Source organism: Pseudopipra pipra, chromosome 5 (assembly GCF_036250125.1).
Source record: "Pseudopipra pipra isolate bDixPip1 chromosome 5, bDixPip1.hap1, whole genome shotgun sequence".
Taxonomy (NCBI): Eukaryota; Metazoa; Chordata; class Aves; order Passeriformes; family Pipridae; genus Pseudopipra; species Pseudopipra pipra.
In genome coordinates this window covers 22,345,646-22,359,101 of record NC_087553.1, presented here as the reverse complement: position 1 = coordinate 22,359,101, position 13,456 = coordinate 22,345,646, and the positions used below count along the sequence as shown (strand labels likewise).

Sequence of the window (13,456 nt, the reverse complement as noted above, 5' to 3'; positions counted from 1 at the left end):
CGCGGAGAGTGTGCACCAGGCCCCGGGGAGAGGACAGGAGGCTGGGCCGGAATCCCCCGTCGCCCACGGGTCCTCCTGGCCGCCGGCGGGGCCTGTGCGCCGCGCGGTTCGCCGCCGGCGAAAGGGGCGGGGGAAGGCGAGCGGGACGGACAGGCGGACGGGGCCGGGCTGCACCTCGGGACAGCGCGGAGCGGGCAGGCCCCGGAGAGAGCTGAGCTGGGCGGCGGAGGAGGCGGCCACCTCGGCAGCGCATCCCGGGAAGAGTCGGGACCTCCCCACCGCCCTCCTCCTCCTCCCACCGTCAGCAGCTCCTCGTCCCGCGGAGAGTGGAGCCACCAGTGCCGCCCCGGCTGTGGTCCGCTGGCTGACACCTCCGGAGCGCGGGGTTGCGGGCACGGAGCTGGAGCTGCCCGCCTGGAGCGGAGGAGGGCGAAGGACCGCTTGCCTGCGCGGAGCAGCGGGCGCTGAGCGCCCGTCCCGGCGGCCCGGGAGCCACCCGGGGAAGGTAAGAGCCTTCTCGTTGAGCTTGTGCTGCTTTTAGAGGCGAGGGGCGGGGGAGGGCAAGGAACAATCGATGAGTGTCTCCCTTCCAGCAGCCCGTGAAGGGGAGAGGGCACCCAAGTCCAGAGGGCCAGGCTGGCAGCTTTATCTCCTGGATTTTAATCCCCATCAGATCCGGAGTTGAAGAGATGCTCGGGCGGAGGCGCGCGTGTCGCTTCCCGGCACAAAGGGGCACGTCCCCCCGCCGAGGGAGGTTACCCCGCCCGGCTCGGACCCCGCTCCCCTCGCCAGTCCGCTCGCTGGCCCCGCGCCGCACGCCGCTCTCCTCGGCCGGGATGTGCTCCCGCTCCCTGGGGGCTCCAGCCGTGGGGCAGCGGGTCCGGGCAAGGACGGCGGGCTGCGCTCCGGCGTCCGGGAGAGCGCGGGGCTGGTGTCCGCTGCCGGGCGGGTGGGAGGGAGTCGCGGCGTGGGGTGTGAGCGCTCTGCCCGCGGCGAGCCTGCTCCGGGAGCCGGCCCGGCGGAACGGGACCCGCGGGGCAGAGCTGGAGTTTGGCTGGGACGCCGAGGCGAGCAGGGTGGCTTCCCCATCCCCCGCCAGCCTCCCCAGCAAGCCTTCTGCCCAGGAAGCTCCCCTTTGGGAAGGCTTCTGCTATCACCTCCTGTACAAGAACTGTGTCATTTAGATCATTAATCCCTGCGCACCGGGGGATGGGGGGAAAATAGCAACTTGCGGCCCTGTGGAGGTGACGTGAAGTTTGACAATGCCTTATGTAACACTTTTTGGAGAGATTCCTAGCTTTTCTGCTGTGCCCAGTTTTAGTTTTAGAAAGCAAGTGAATTTTGTTCTTTGCAGAGCATCAAATAAGCGATATTTATTTGCGTTTTCACCTAAGTACAGTATCTTCTGCTTTGTTCAACTTAGAACAGGGGTACTGCTAAACAGCAAATTAAACCTACTTTTTTCCAACGTGCGTTTTTTTAAAACTGAAAATTAGCCAATGGAGGCATCTGAACAGTTGTTATTAGGTCTTACATTTTTCTGTATGTATTGTACGTGTTTTTTATAGGACTCTTAACATGACTACAGGAAACATTTTCACAGCACTGACTGTTGTTTATATCTTCTGGAAGGTATGGATGCCAGGATGAAAATGACAATAAATCAAATGACTTTCAAACATTATTAGGGGTTTTTTACACAATATCAGTGCTGGAAGGAACAGAAGGGCAGCAGGCTAAACAAAGTACTATGTTAACACCAGACCTGGCAATTGCCAACAGGTCAGCACATTTTATTTAATGATATCTTCTGGATATAGATTAATTTTCTTTGTGCAAAATAATTTTTTAAGCTTGTTCAGAAATAGAAACAGCAGGAAATTTGGTAAATGGATTGAAAGGTTGCCTAGTTTCCCTACAGTTTCCTTAAGGGGTTATGCCTTCTGCTGTGGAATAAAAACCCCAAAATGTAGCCTCACACAGAAGGACAGGGTAGTGATTTGCTACTTACTCTTCAGACTGCCAACTGCGAAGGCACACTAGGGGCACTAGTGTGGGTGGGATTTTCCCCCTCATTCAGTGGTGAAAATGCACAGACTGTTCTAATAAGACCGATTATATTAATTTTTTTCTAACCTTCTAGATCTCCATCATTATACTATAAGCTTAGAGGAGAAATTGTATGTATAAATTCAGGTGATGAGTTAAGGGCAGGGGGAATCTTTAAGAAAGTCATTCTGCTCCCTGCTGCAAATGGAGATAGGTTATCAAGGTTAGTTTACTTATAAGAACAGGACAATTTAACAAAAAACCCTTACCCCAAATGTCTTCACTGTGTGTCAGTTTTTTAAAATGGAGAAATGCGGAACAAGTATCCCTAGTCTTCTTGAAAACTGCAAATTGCTGATAAGTATTCCAAGTTTGAAATGTGAAATTCTTACTGCTTAGGTGTCCTGTGATGGCCCTTGATCAGAAAGGCTGCAAGTCATGTAAAAGCCGCAGTAACTGCAGTCTCTGATGGATAATTGGATTGGTAGGTTGGTTTTGATTTATTTATTTTTTTTGGCTTTTAATTGCCTGCTGTGGTAGCTGGTTCTTTTCCTCTGTCCTGTTGATGTTTAGTTCTCACAATTTTTATGTAGTGTGCAGCATCTTTCCTGTTCAAAGTACATCCCCCCTTGTCAGTTGCTGGTGAGGAAAGCATAGCTTGGAGGTATTTGAATGGCAGTATGTAGCAAGATACTTTTTTTTTAATATCCAAAATATGCATGACAACTTTTTTTCTTCTTTGTTTAGATGACATAAAAAGATTGTAAGTTTTCTCAGGTCTGGAGAAATATGTACTGGTTTTCTTTGAAGGAGCACTGAAAATAGTATTACTTATATGTTGAATTCTCTGTGCCAGCTATTCAATCTACAGGAATTCCAAAGTACAGTCCTCAGAAAGCCAAAGTGCAGAGCCGTGATGAATGACTGCATGTCTGTTGGCAACATTTAGATCTGTCAGACGTTTGATCTGAAATTTCAGTGTGTAGGACTCCAATATTAGTAAAAGTAGTATTCCTTCTGAATGAATTATTTTAGAAAACTAGTAAAACTAGGCATCTCCCATGTGCACTTAACTTGTGGAACTGAAGTAGTGTTAAAAATAATGATTTTGAAAGAACAATTCTCCAAACTCTTGGGAGACTATTTCTTGCTCAAGTATGTGCTTTTTGTTTTTACCTGGGATAAACAATCAGTTGTCAATAGATCCTTACTGGGATACTGTTCTTTTATCTTCTGTCTCATTTCTTTTTTTTTTTTTTTTTTTTTAAATAGATGCTCTTATAAGAGCAATCTAAAAAAACCCAAACACATGTAAACACAAAACCAACAAAACTCAAGTGTTTTTTTTTTTCCTGGTGTTTATAAGGGCAAATAATAGGTAAAATTCATAATCTGACTACAAAGTCTTTGCACTGTATGCTAAACTCGATCTACATGCAAGCTCCTAACAATCTTGATGGGAGTGCTTGTCTAGATCCAGAAATGCAATTTTTTTTTTTTTTTAACATGTGTCTTTATTTCCTGTCTTGTGTGAAAGCCCATGTTAATGAGCTCTTGTCAGCTTTGAAGACCTTTCATCATCTGCATTTCAATAAATTAACAAAATATCCGTTTTAAGGATATGAGATTTCTGGTGTGTCTCTTTCTCCTATAACCTGTCTGTGCTGATAACATTATGATTTGTGTGAGAAGAGAACATAGTGGCCAATGCAAGCTTGTCTTCATTCTCTTCAGAGTTGGCTCTATTGGTTATTTGCCTAATGCTGTGGCTAAAGAACTTTCTGAAAAGTGATTTTGTGTAAGGAAATGTACACACATGTCCATGTGCACTATTTTTGGTCTGTTTTCTGGGTTTGGCTCATCTTCCTCTTTGTAGTGAATGCTAGCTTTAAAAAGCAACCATTGTTCATTAATGCTGGCTTTAAAAAACAGTCATTGTACATTATCCCACACTTGGCATAATTTAAGAGCTGGAGAGTCAGAAGTACCTCAAGGAAGGTATTTTTACTTTTCCTTTTTGTTTCTCTTTTTCATTGGATCACTAATTTTTCTTTTCCTTGTGATACACCCACCTGAAGATAAGGGTTAAGAAATGAGCTTTGTACCTAGTAGGGATTCATGACTCTTTTGGTGTCACTTGGCTCAGTATTTGAAGGTCTGTCTTGTGTCCTGTCAAAGCTTGTTCAAAGCATGGCTGTAGAAGGGGAACAGCAGATAACAAATTCTATTTTATACAGAAGTTGGTTGCTCAAAAATCAAGGAGAAAATTGCTAGAAAGGATTATCCTGGCCTTGGCACTGACTTTGAAGAAATCTGCCAAGGCTGGAATCCTTGTTTAAGTGCCATCTGTGTCAGAATTAGAAGCAAACTGTGTAAAATAGTTCCATTACCTGTTTTAATTTGCAGATCAGACCAGGTCTGATAATGTTTACTGTAGTAATCCACATCACTCTCTTTCTTGGATATGGCTATTATTTCCACAACAATGGAGTTAACCAGGCAGAAGCTACACTTAAATGTCAAGAAGAACCCCAGCACTGTCTATCCAATACTGTTGCAAAAAGCCATATGAATCATGTGACCCTTATAGTGGAGGAAGCTGGAAGTCTCCAACCATGTAGGCAGAATGCAGCCTTCCTCACTAACCTCCACATAAGATAGCTATGCTTGAAAATAATAAAAATAGGTTGTTTTTCAAGGCTGCAGTTCCCTGTCCTTATGCCTCTGACCTCTTCACTAGTGAGTTCTATGAGGAGATGGGTGTCACCACCACTCTACTCTTCTCCCATGCATTTTTGAGTATTGATGAGTCATTTCTGTTACTCCATGTCTATACCAATTTTTTATCCTCAGGGAATAGTTGCACATGATGACCCAGACTATCCATGCTGCCTGAGGGGCAGCTTGTCAAGGGTAACAACTAACAGTGTCTTGCTTTACCATTTTTGCAGGAATCTATGAAAATTATAGAAATCATAAAAATTTCCGATCTGCTATTGTTTGGCAAAACCGGAATATCAGCAGTAACCCCAGAACCACAGCTTTCTAAAATCAGAAGGATGACGCCCATATCAGCTTAAACCTGTTTTCACATTCTGGCATTGAATTTTACAAGAAAACTTATGTTCAGCCAAAAAAAAAAAAAAATCTTTTTAAGCAGCTTCCTGATTCCTTCACAAGAAAGTTTCTGCTGCTTAGAACTTCCAGAGAAGTTGAGTTGTCACTTTCATTTGCACCTCTCAATATTTCCTCTTAAGTTTATCCCAGAATGTAATATTTACATACAGAGGGTCAACATTTTGGTTGTACTATTAGCTTGTAGATTTCTATCTCCTGGTAGGCATTTGGCAGCTAAGACTTAGGGCTAGAAGAAAACTGGACATTATTGTTACTGAGAAATCTTCATTTAAATGCAGAGAAGAATGAAGGATTTTGTTTTAGGAGGAAACAAAGAGGAAGAGGAGAGAAAGGGCTGAGAAATGAAGGGAAGGAATTGTGGTATTTTATTTATTTATTTATTTAAAATATGAAACGCTTTGCTCATGATTTCTAGATGGACTTGGAAATGAATTTGTCTCTTTGGAGAAAGGAATGTTTCTCGTGGAATATAAAGTGTTACTGAGTGGTGAAATGGGATGAGCAAGAAGAATTGTGAATTATTCAAATAAGATTAAGTTTTCAGCTGATATTGAGGCTTCTCAACCCAGCTGCTTCTGGCTAGGATTCACTTTCCTTCTCTCTGTGACTCCCCTGCTGTGGCCCTGTACCTCAATACTTGGTGATTGTTTTCCTTTCTGTCTTCAATTAATGCTGCTGCTAATCAATACTTCAAATGGAACTTTATGTTTAAAAATTACTGGACTTCAATGTATGAATCTGCTTCATTCAATATTTTTCAGGCTGAAGGTACTAGAAGGGTGTATGCCACTGCATAGAAATAAGAAATGAAAACCAATCATTCTAGCATTATTAAATACCCAAATATATGTTCTTTAGATCATGTTGTTCTTAAGAATATTAGCTTTCATTGTTTAACAGAATAGAGTATAAGCTTCCTGGTATTTTTATATAAGATGAACTGACATTAACCCTGAGGCTTTTGAAGCAGAAGTTAAGTTCTGTATTTCTGTAGTCTCACCCTTTATTCAATTCTAAGACTGGTTCTAGAGTGTGACTCAGATTTAAGCGTGGAGGCTCTCACTGATGTAAGACAAATCTTCCAAGATAAAATATTGGCTGGCATGCTTGGGAATTCTTAAATAAGGTAAAGGTGGTTCCTACCCCTTTAAAAGGGTGTAATTGTCTGTCTTTTTGGATTCTTCAGTCTTAAGTATACTGCACAATTAGATGCTGTTTTACTGAAGTAGAGAATTGGAACATTGAAGAATGAGGTCCCTGTAAGGGTGGACATTTTCTATTATTGGAATATGTTATAACTTATTATAACTTATAACTTATATCCTTGATCTTGCAGAACTCTTTAATGACTACATTTATGAGAAATCCGTTCCTCTTCGGTGACTCTTCCAAGTAGTGGAAAATCATTTGAAATCAGTAGGTAATGATGTTGTAAACAATATTTAGTACTAGGAGAGTTGCATGTTGACACTTACTTCCACAAAACAAAAATGATCAGTTTAAAGGAATGATAGAAGCATTTAGTTCGGGATGTCTTCTTCCTCACTGAGATTTATGTTGTCAAAATGGAGGATGCTACAAATGGAGACAGAAGGGGAAAAAATCACTACTGATATCGAGTCTATTGGAATAGAGGATCTGCTAGTGGCTAAGCCAAACCATCTGGTGATGGGCAGGTAAGAGGGAAACTTTTGTACTTGATGTTGTTAAATTTCAGACTACTTTCCAAAATGCAACCAAAACAATAATTTGGTCTGAACTATTACGTGAGCTGAGAAGTTTGAGATGCAGCTGTCTTCAGCGCATTGTCCAGCAATCACCTTGCAGTTTTGATTACTTTGAGAAAGAAGCAATGTGTATGAGAATAAATTCACATCCTTCCATGGTTGCTCTCAGCTCTCAGGTGTGAAGAAGAGAGTATAGGCACAGTGGCCCAAGTTACTGCATTTGCTTCCAAACGTTGCAGTCTGCCTCCCTTTTCTCTTGTTCTCCCTACAATGCTAGTACAGCCTAAGGTCTGCTAGATTAAAATAGCTGCTTCTAACAAACGTCTGGGGTCCTTCAGAGTCGCAGTGTTCTCGTTAGTGATGCAGGTCCTTCATCATTGGAACACCTCCTTTCCATATGAAGTCATTCCTCCGTGGTCAAAATCAGGTGCTTTCAAGCTGGTTTGGACAGTGGAGAACCATGCATGTACTGCCTTGCAATCTGGTTATCAGTTTTGCAAGTCACATCTCTACTGTTGCTATCCAGACTCTTGCCCCTTGCTTTTGCGTGCTCTGCTGGGGAAGTTGGATGTAAAATTTCAACCTGTTCGTGCTTCCAGTTGTCACTACTCTGACACCAGTGCTCACGCCTGGTACCTGAGGTATACAGAAGTGCATGGTATAGTGGAAACATTTTAGTAAGCTAAGATATTGATTTATGTTACCGTTGCAATGTGAGTAACTGTGCACAGTTGGTGAACGAGTTGAGAAAAAAGATGTTCCTGAACATTTTTTCTTCATTAAGATGAGCAAAAATAGTAATACTGTTCCATTAGTATGTTAGGAACTGAAACTGATGACAGTATTTTTCATATGTTGAATAACTTTGCTAATTTTCTGTTCTTAGACATGTTGTGGAAATAAATCCATAGCAAAGTTGCCCAAGTGGTTAGTCAAAAAGCAAGGAGCAGAACCCTGGTTTCCTGAAAGAGTCACTGTCCCGTGCCTTAAACAAATGTAAACACCACTGTCTTTAGCAAGAACTGTTGCTTAATATAGTTGTAGCTTAGATGATAAATCCAAGTCCCTGACGATACTCAGCATATAACAATTATCTTTATGTAAATATACAGAATATATGTGCATCTAAAACCAACTAAACAAAAGTTAATTGACAAATGGATAATTGACAAAATAATCATAGTGGAATTTACAGATACTCTTTGTTGATTTAGAGGCAGTGCTGTGATCAAGGGAAGAAAGGAGTGTGTTTTACTTCTCGAAAATAGAAAATAGTACAATATTTCAAGAAGGCAGTAGGAAAATACTTGAAGGAGCAGATTAATATATCTTGATATTTAAAGGTTGTAGGTTATTGTTCTTTAAATACATGGAGTTTGTCTATGGTCAGGTAGTGCTAACAACCTGGAGAGGGTAACTGGCACAGGCCACTGCGATTTAGAAATCACCATAAATGAACAGTAAGGAAACCAGAGTTTCCACTAAATTATTGACATGTGCTCACTGGATTAAAAATGCATTTATTGATTGCATCATTTTATATCAGTTTGGACTCATGATAAGCAGGGGCAGACACAGCATTTTTCTGAATAGAAGGCTACTGCCATGTTACTGGGCAAATTTGTTAAGAGGATTTTGAAGAGGTGGAGAGAATGAGAGAAACAGCACTAAGGTAAATCCATATTCAACAGGTATCTGAAGGTGATGCAGTGTGATACAGAACAAATTTTTCAGATGTCCTTCTTTTTGTCCTAAAGCTCTTAAAATTTGTCATAGGTGAGTTTCTTCCCTTTCTGTTCTCATTCTAAAAAATATTGTACTACACATCAGCAATAACAATTTCTGGACCTGAAGTTAGTATCAAGAATTCTTTGAAATAATTTAATTTTGCAGCATATTTTATTTTTACATGTTTTGTTCCTCAGTTTCACCTGTCACGCAGTTGGACGCTGGTATATTAAGAAATGCCCGAGTTTGATTTTTTTCAAGTTGCCTAGGGCTACATCCAGATGGCTTTTGAATATCTCCAAGGATAAAGACTCCACAACCTCTCTAGGCGATGTGTGTCAGGGCTCAGTCACCCTTACAGTAAAAAAGTGTTTCCTGATGTTCAGAGGGAACTTCCTATGTTTGTTTGTGCCCATTGCCCCTTTTCCTGTCACTGAACAGCACTGAAAAGGATCTGGCTCTGCCATCTTTATTACCCTCCCTTCAGATACTTATTCTTGACTTCTTTCACAAGTTTTAGCTCGAGGTGGGCTCTATCTTTTCTGACTGCATTTTTGCATGCTCAGACACTGTCTCTGTACTCCTTCCGGTCTACCCGTTCCTGCTTCCTCTTGTATACAGTCCTTTTGTATACTTTCTGTGTTTGAGTTTTGCCAGAATCTCCTTTTTCATCTTTACTGGCCTCCTGGCATTTTTGCATGACTCCCTGCTCTTTGGAATGGACGGTTCTTGAGCTTGGAGGAGGTGATCCTTGAGCATCAACCAGCTTTCTCTGCATGAGACTGTTTTCAAGCAGGTCCCCAGAAAGACCCAGATCTTCTATCCTGAATGGCAGGACTGTGATCTTGTTTTTCGCCCTTCTTCCTCCTCTTGTGATTCTGAATGCCACCCTGGTCACTGCAGCTTAAGGCTGCCTTTGACATTCAAATCCCCGAGGAGTCCTTCCTTGTTCGTAAGTATAAGGTCCAGCACAGAACATCTCATTGTTGGCTCCTCTATCATTTGGATCAGGAATTTGTTATCAGTGATTTAAGCTCTGGATGCTTAGCCATGGGTCTGTTGTCCTTCCTGCAGATAACCAGAGTGGTTTAAGTCTCCCATGAGGACCAGGGCCTGTGAATGTGAGGTTGCTGCTACCTGTCTGTAGAGGGCCTCATACACTTGTTTTTCCTGGCCAGGTGGCCTACAGCAGATGCTCACTACAGTGTCACCCAAACTGGTCTCTCTTCAGTCCTTACCCATAAGCTTTCACTTAGCTCATCATCCATTCCCAGGCAAGGCTCTGTGCATTCCAATGTCTCTCCCATAAAGGGTGTCTCCACCTTCTTCTTTCCAACATGTCCTTCCCGAAGAGCCTGTATCCCTTTGTTGCAGCACTCTAGTCATGCAAGCCATCGCACTGTGTCTCTGTTCATCCCAACAAGATTATAACCACAAAACTTCACAGATCTCTAGTTTCTTGTGTTTATAATATTTATGTTTATTCATGCAAAAATAAATTCCACAAATGATGGAAGGAATTCAGATAAAAGCACTGGTTTTGCTAATACAACTGTGACTACTGTGGCAGCTTCTGCTAGCCAAGTTACATCAATCGGTAGTCATTCTTCATACTGTCAACCAACGCAGCTGGGGTGTCAGAAATTCCCAATGGAAGAAACCATTACTGCCCAAAAGAGCTTACAATATACGGAAGTAAGAGTGTGCTTAAGTTTTGAAAACTGATACTTTGTACTTTCCCCCTTTTAAAATTTCTTCTCAGACTGTACTTTTAATCACAATAATTTTTTATTTGAGTAATACATGCTTACTTATTGGTGGCTTTGTTAAAATATCTTTTGGAAAAAAGTAAAATCTGTATTCCTGTGTTGTGATCTACTGGGAGGAGCAACAGGGGACAGTTCTGAAAAAAAATCACTGGGACACAACTGGTTTTCTCTGTTAGGTTGCATTTTTTTTTAATTAGTGTGCTGTTTTAAGTATATTTTTATATTCAATTTGAAAGTGCTAAAATAAAATCTTACAACAGTATTTAGCACCATTTTTTGTACTATCTAAACAAAAACCTTTAGCAGGATTGAGACAGATCCCACTGCACCTGCCACGTGATGATAATTTATAAAGATGAAATGCATCTAACATGGCAGAAACTGAGTCATTTATCGCAGGTAGCAAGAAAGATAAGTTTACTGGGGTTTTTGTGTCTTTTTCTTTACCTATATTCACCATGCATCTCTGAGTTTGTGTTAAAACTTTTTTGATCACCAATAACTTGTTCTGTGTGGTCTATTTTGAGTCAGGTACAGATATAATTTTTAAGACTTAGTATCTTTGATTAATCAGAACAGACTGGAATTTCTGGTGGAGTTTTAGTGGATTGAGCCCTGGTTTTCAGCAGGTCAGAGATAACACTATTAAGAGTGAGAAGCGCTTTCAGGATCTGTTTGTAGTGTTGACTTCAGTCTTTTTAGTGACAAATAGCTCTAATTGTTCAGGTTGTCTCAGCTCCATTTTTGAATCCTCATTGCTTTTAGCCAAGGAGATTATTATATGATACCCTTGGATGTTTTCAGTTAGATATTCCTGTCAAATGTTGACTTGGAAGCCAAGTTCCATGCTTTTTCTGCTGGAAATTTTATCTGAGTTGACTGAGGTAACCCTGTGCAAATTTCCACTAGTAATCAAGTTTGTTAAACTAGGCTTAACAGCAGGAGGACATGAGACCTGTGCCCTTTGCTCTTAACTAGCTTCTGTTTCTTTCTCAGTATCAAGTTCAAGCTCCTAATTTTTCAAAGCCCTACTCGAAACTCAAGTGGGAATGTTTCTGCCAGGTTCACAGGACTTCAAGCTGGGCCCTTAATGAGCTGAACATTAAATACCAAAGTGAAAAACTTTGCCGTTCTTGCTTTACTTTTCTTATGAACTGCCTTGCTGAAATCAGTGCTGCTAATAGTGGAGTGAGGTGCTAACCAATATAGATGAGAATATGTCAGTCCTGCGCTTTGAGATAAGCTCACCACCCATCAGCTATCCGTGTTTTCTGTGAGGGAATACTGGCATGCATATAGTGATGTTTCTGGATAGCATGGAGTTCTCAGAAGACATCCCAACATTGATCTATGTTAATATGAATATGAATGTAGCAAATAATGCTTTACGATTAATCTTTTTGCATAAGTCTTTCCTGTTAGCTGTGGCTAAAGAGCCACAAAACACCCTAAAAAAAAGACTGGAATTCAGAGAGCATGCAATGGGCAAACTTAAACAAATTACACCTTTGTATCTAGCATCTTGACTCTGCTGAGCATATGAACCTTTGTAAAGGCAGTAATGGGAGCTGCAAAGGAAAAACACTTTATTCTCAATAAGAATATAAAAGCTTTTCTTATGGTGGTATAAAAAAAATAATAATAAAAAAAAAGATGTTGCAGTTTTAATTTAAGAAAAGCAACAGGAATTTCAGTTGGAAAAGTGTTAGTGTTGAAAGTAAAACGGGTCTACCAGAATGTCTCAATACACAGTAATGTAGTATTGCTGTTCTAGTACTGCAGAACCTGTTTTGATGAGCCACTAAGATGAAAAATGAAACCACAGTGTACAAAACTGAAATATCAGCCAGCCACCTGTCCATTTTACTACCAAATTCTGCTTCCTCTCCTCTCATTTCCTTTCACTGAAACAATGGTTCTTTTATATCTTGGCGCATTAATATTTGCAAAGTGGTTTTGAAAGCTGAAATGCATGAGAAAGGTGCTAAGTATTCTTGCTTTCATTTAGAACTAATTTTCATTCAAAATGTTCTTGTCATGGCTTATACTTGGTGTGAAAACTGGAGAGGATACAGTGATTTTAAGAATTTTGAGCTTACAGATATAGATATGAGAGCTTTTGCTCTAATTCTATGGCTCAGAAGTATCTTTTTGATGCAGGCAAAGATCTGTGTTCTAGAAGCTGCTTTGCTAAGGGCTGGCATAGAAGTGTATCTGAGATTGTTATATCAGAATGCGGATTGGGATGGGCTCAGTGCATTTAATTCATCTCTCTGAGCACCACTGAATGTCCAAGGTGCTGTCATACTTAGTAGGGCTTTTTTTTTCTCTCACTGCATGTCTGTAGCTAACAGGTAGACTGAAGTCTTGGATCCATAGATACTTGTTTCTTTAAAAACACAAAATATTCAAATAAAGGAGAGCTTTTCTAACCAGACTTGGCACAGTTAATGCAAAATTTGTTGCCGTTGTGAATCTACAGATGGGAGGAAAAAGTTCTGCAAGAACTGAATTAGAACACTGACATGTCTAACTGTCTGTCTCATGTTTATATATATGTATTAAACTGAAGATTAGTGAATGCTCTGGATCTATTAGAAATATCTTCCTTTGAGGTGAAAATCAGTATGGAATGTTACATAGTCAAAATTCTCATCTTTGAGGTCATAAACTCCTATGAAATTATTTAGAATGAATGATGATCTGTAGTCAGTTTTTAAGATTCTTCTTGATTGACTAGGACATGCAGACTTATACATGTTATTTTTATCTGCATGTGCATCTGTACAACATTCAGGGGTTCACAGACAGAAACCACTGATTTTAAATAAAGTATAAACTGATATAGGTCTACTTTCTGTAAATACAGCTTAGGAAATTGTATTAGGCATATTGCAAAGCCATCGAGGCTTGCTCCGACTGTTGAGGAATGTCATGGCATGGTGGCTGTTGATTTGATTTTTGGAATAGGACTTGAATATATGATCCCAAAAAGTTCCAAGAACTGTTTTCTGTGGCTCTGAGTGGTATTCATTATCTCTTAAG

At 40.8% G+C, this 13,456-nt stretch overlaps 1 protein-coding gene across 7 annotated transcripts in view; it reads left to right on the top strand.

The window, feature by feature from the left end:
* Positions 1-371: 371 nt before the first annotated feature.
* Positions 372-13,456, top strand: part of LARGE1 (LARGE xylosyl- and glucuronyltransferase 1) — a 293,661-nt gene continuing 280,576 nt past the window's right edge. For 5 of the 7 annotated variants that reach the window (XM_064654910.1, XM_064654909.1, XM_064654904.1 and 2 more), the window contains exons 1-2: positions 372-505; positions 2,449-2,533. The gene's annotated coding sequence lies outside the window, so the exon portion shown is untranslated. The remainder of the gene's footprint in view (positions 506-2,448; positions 2,534-13,456) is intronic. The other 2 variants (XM_064654906.1, XM_064654905.1) reach the window with 2 other exon arrangements.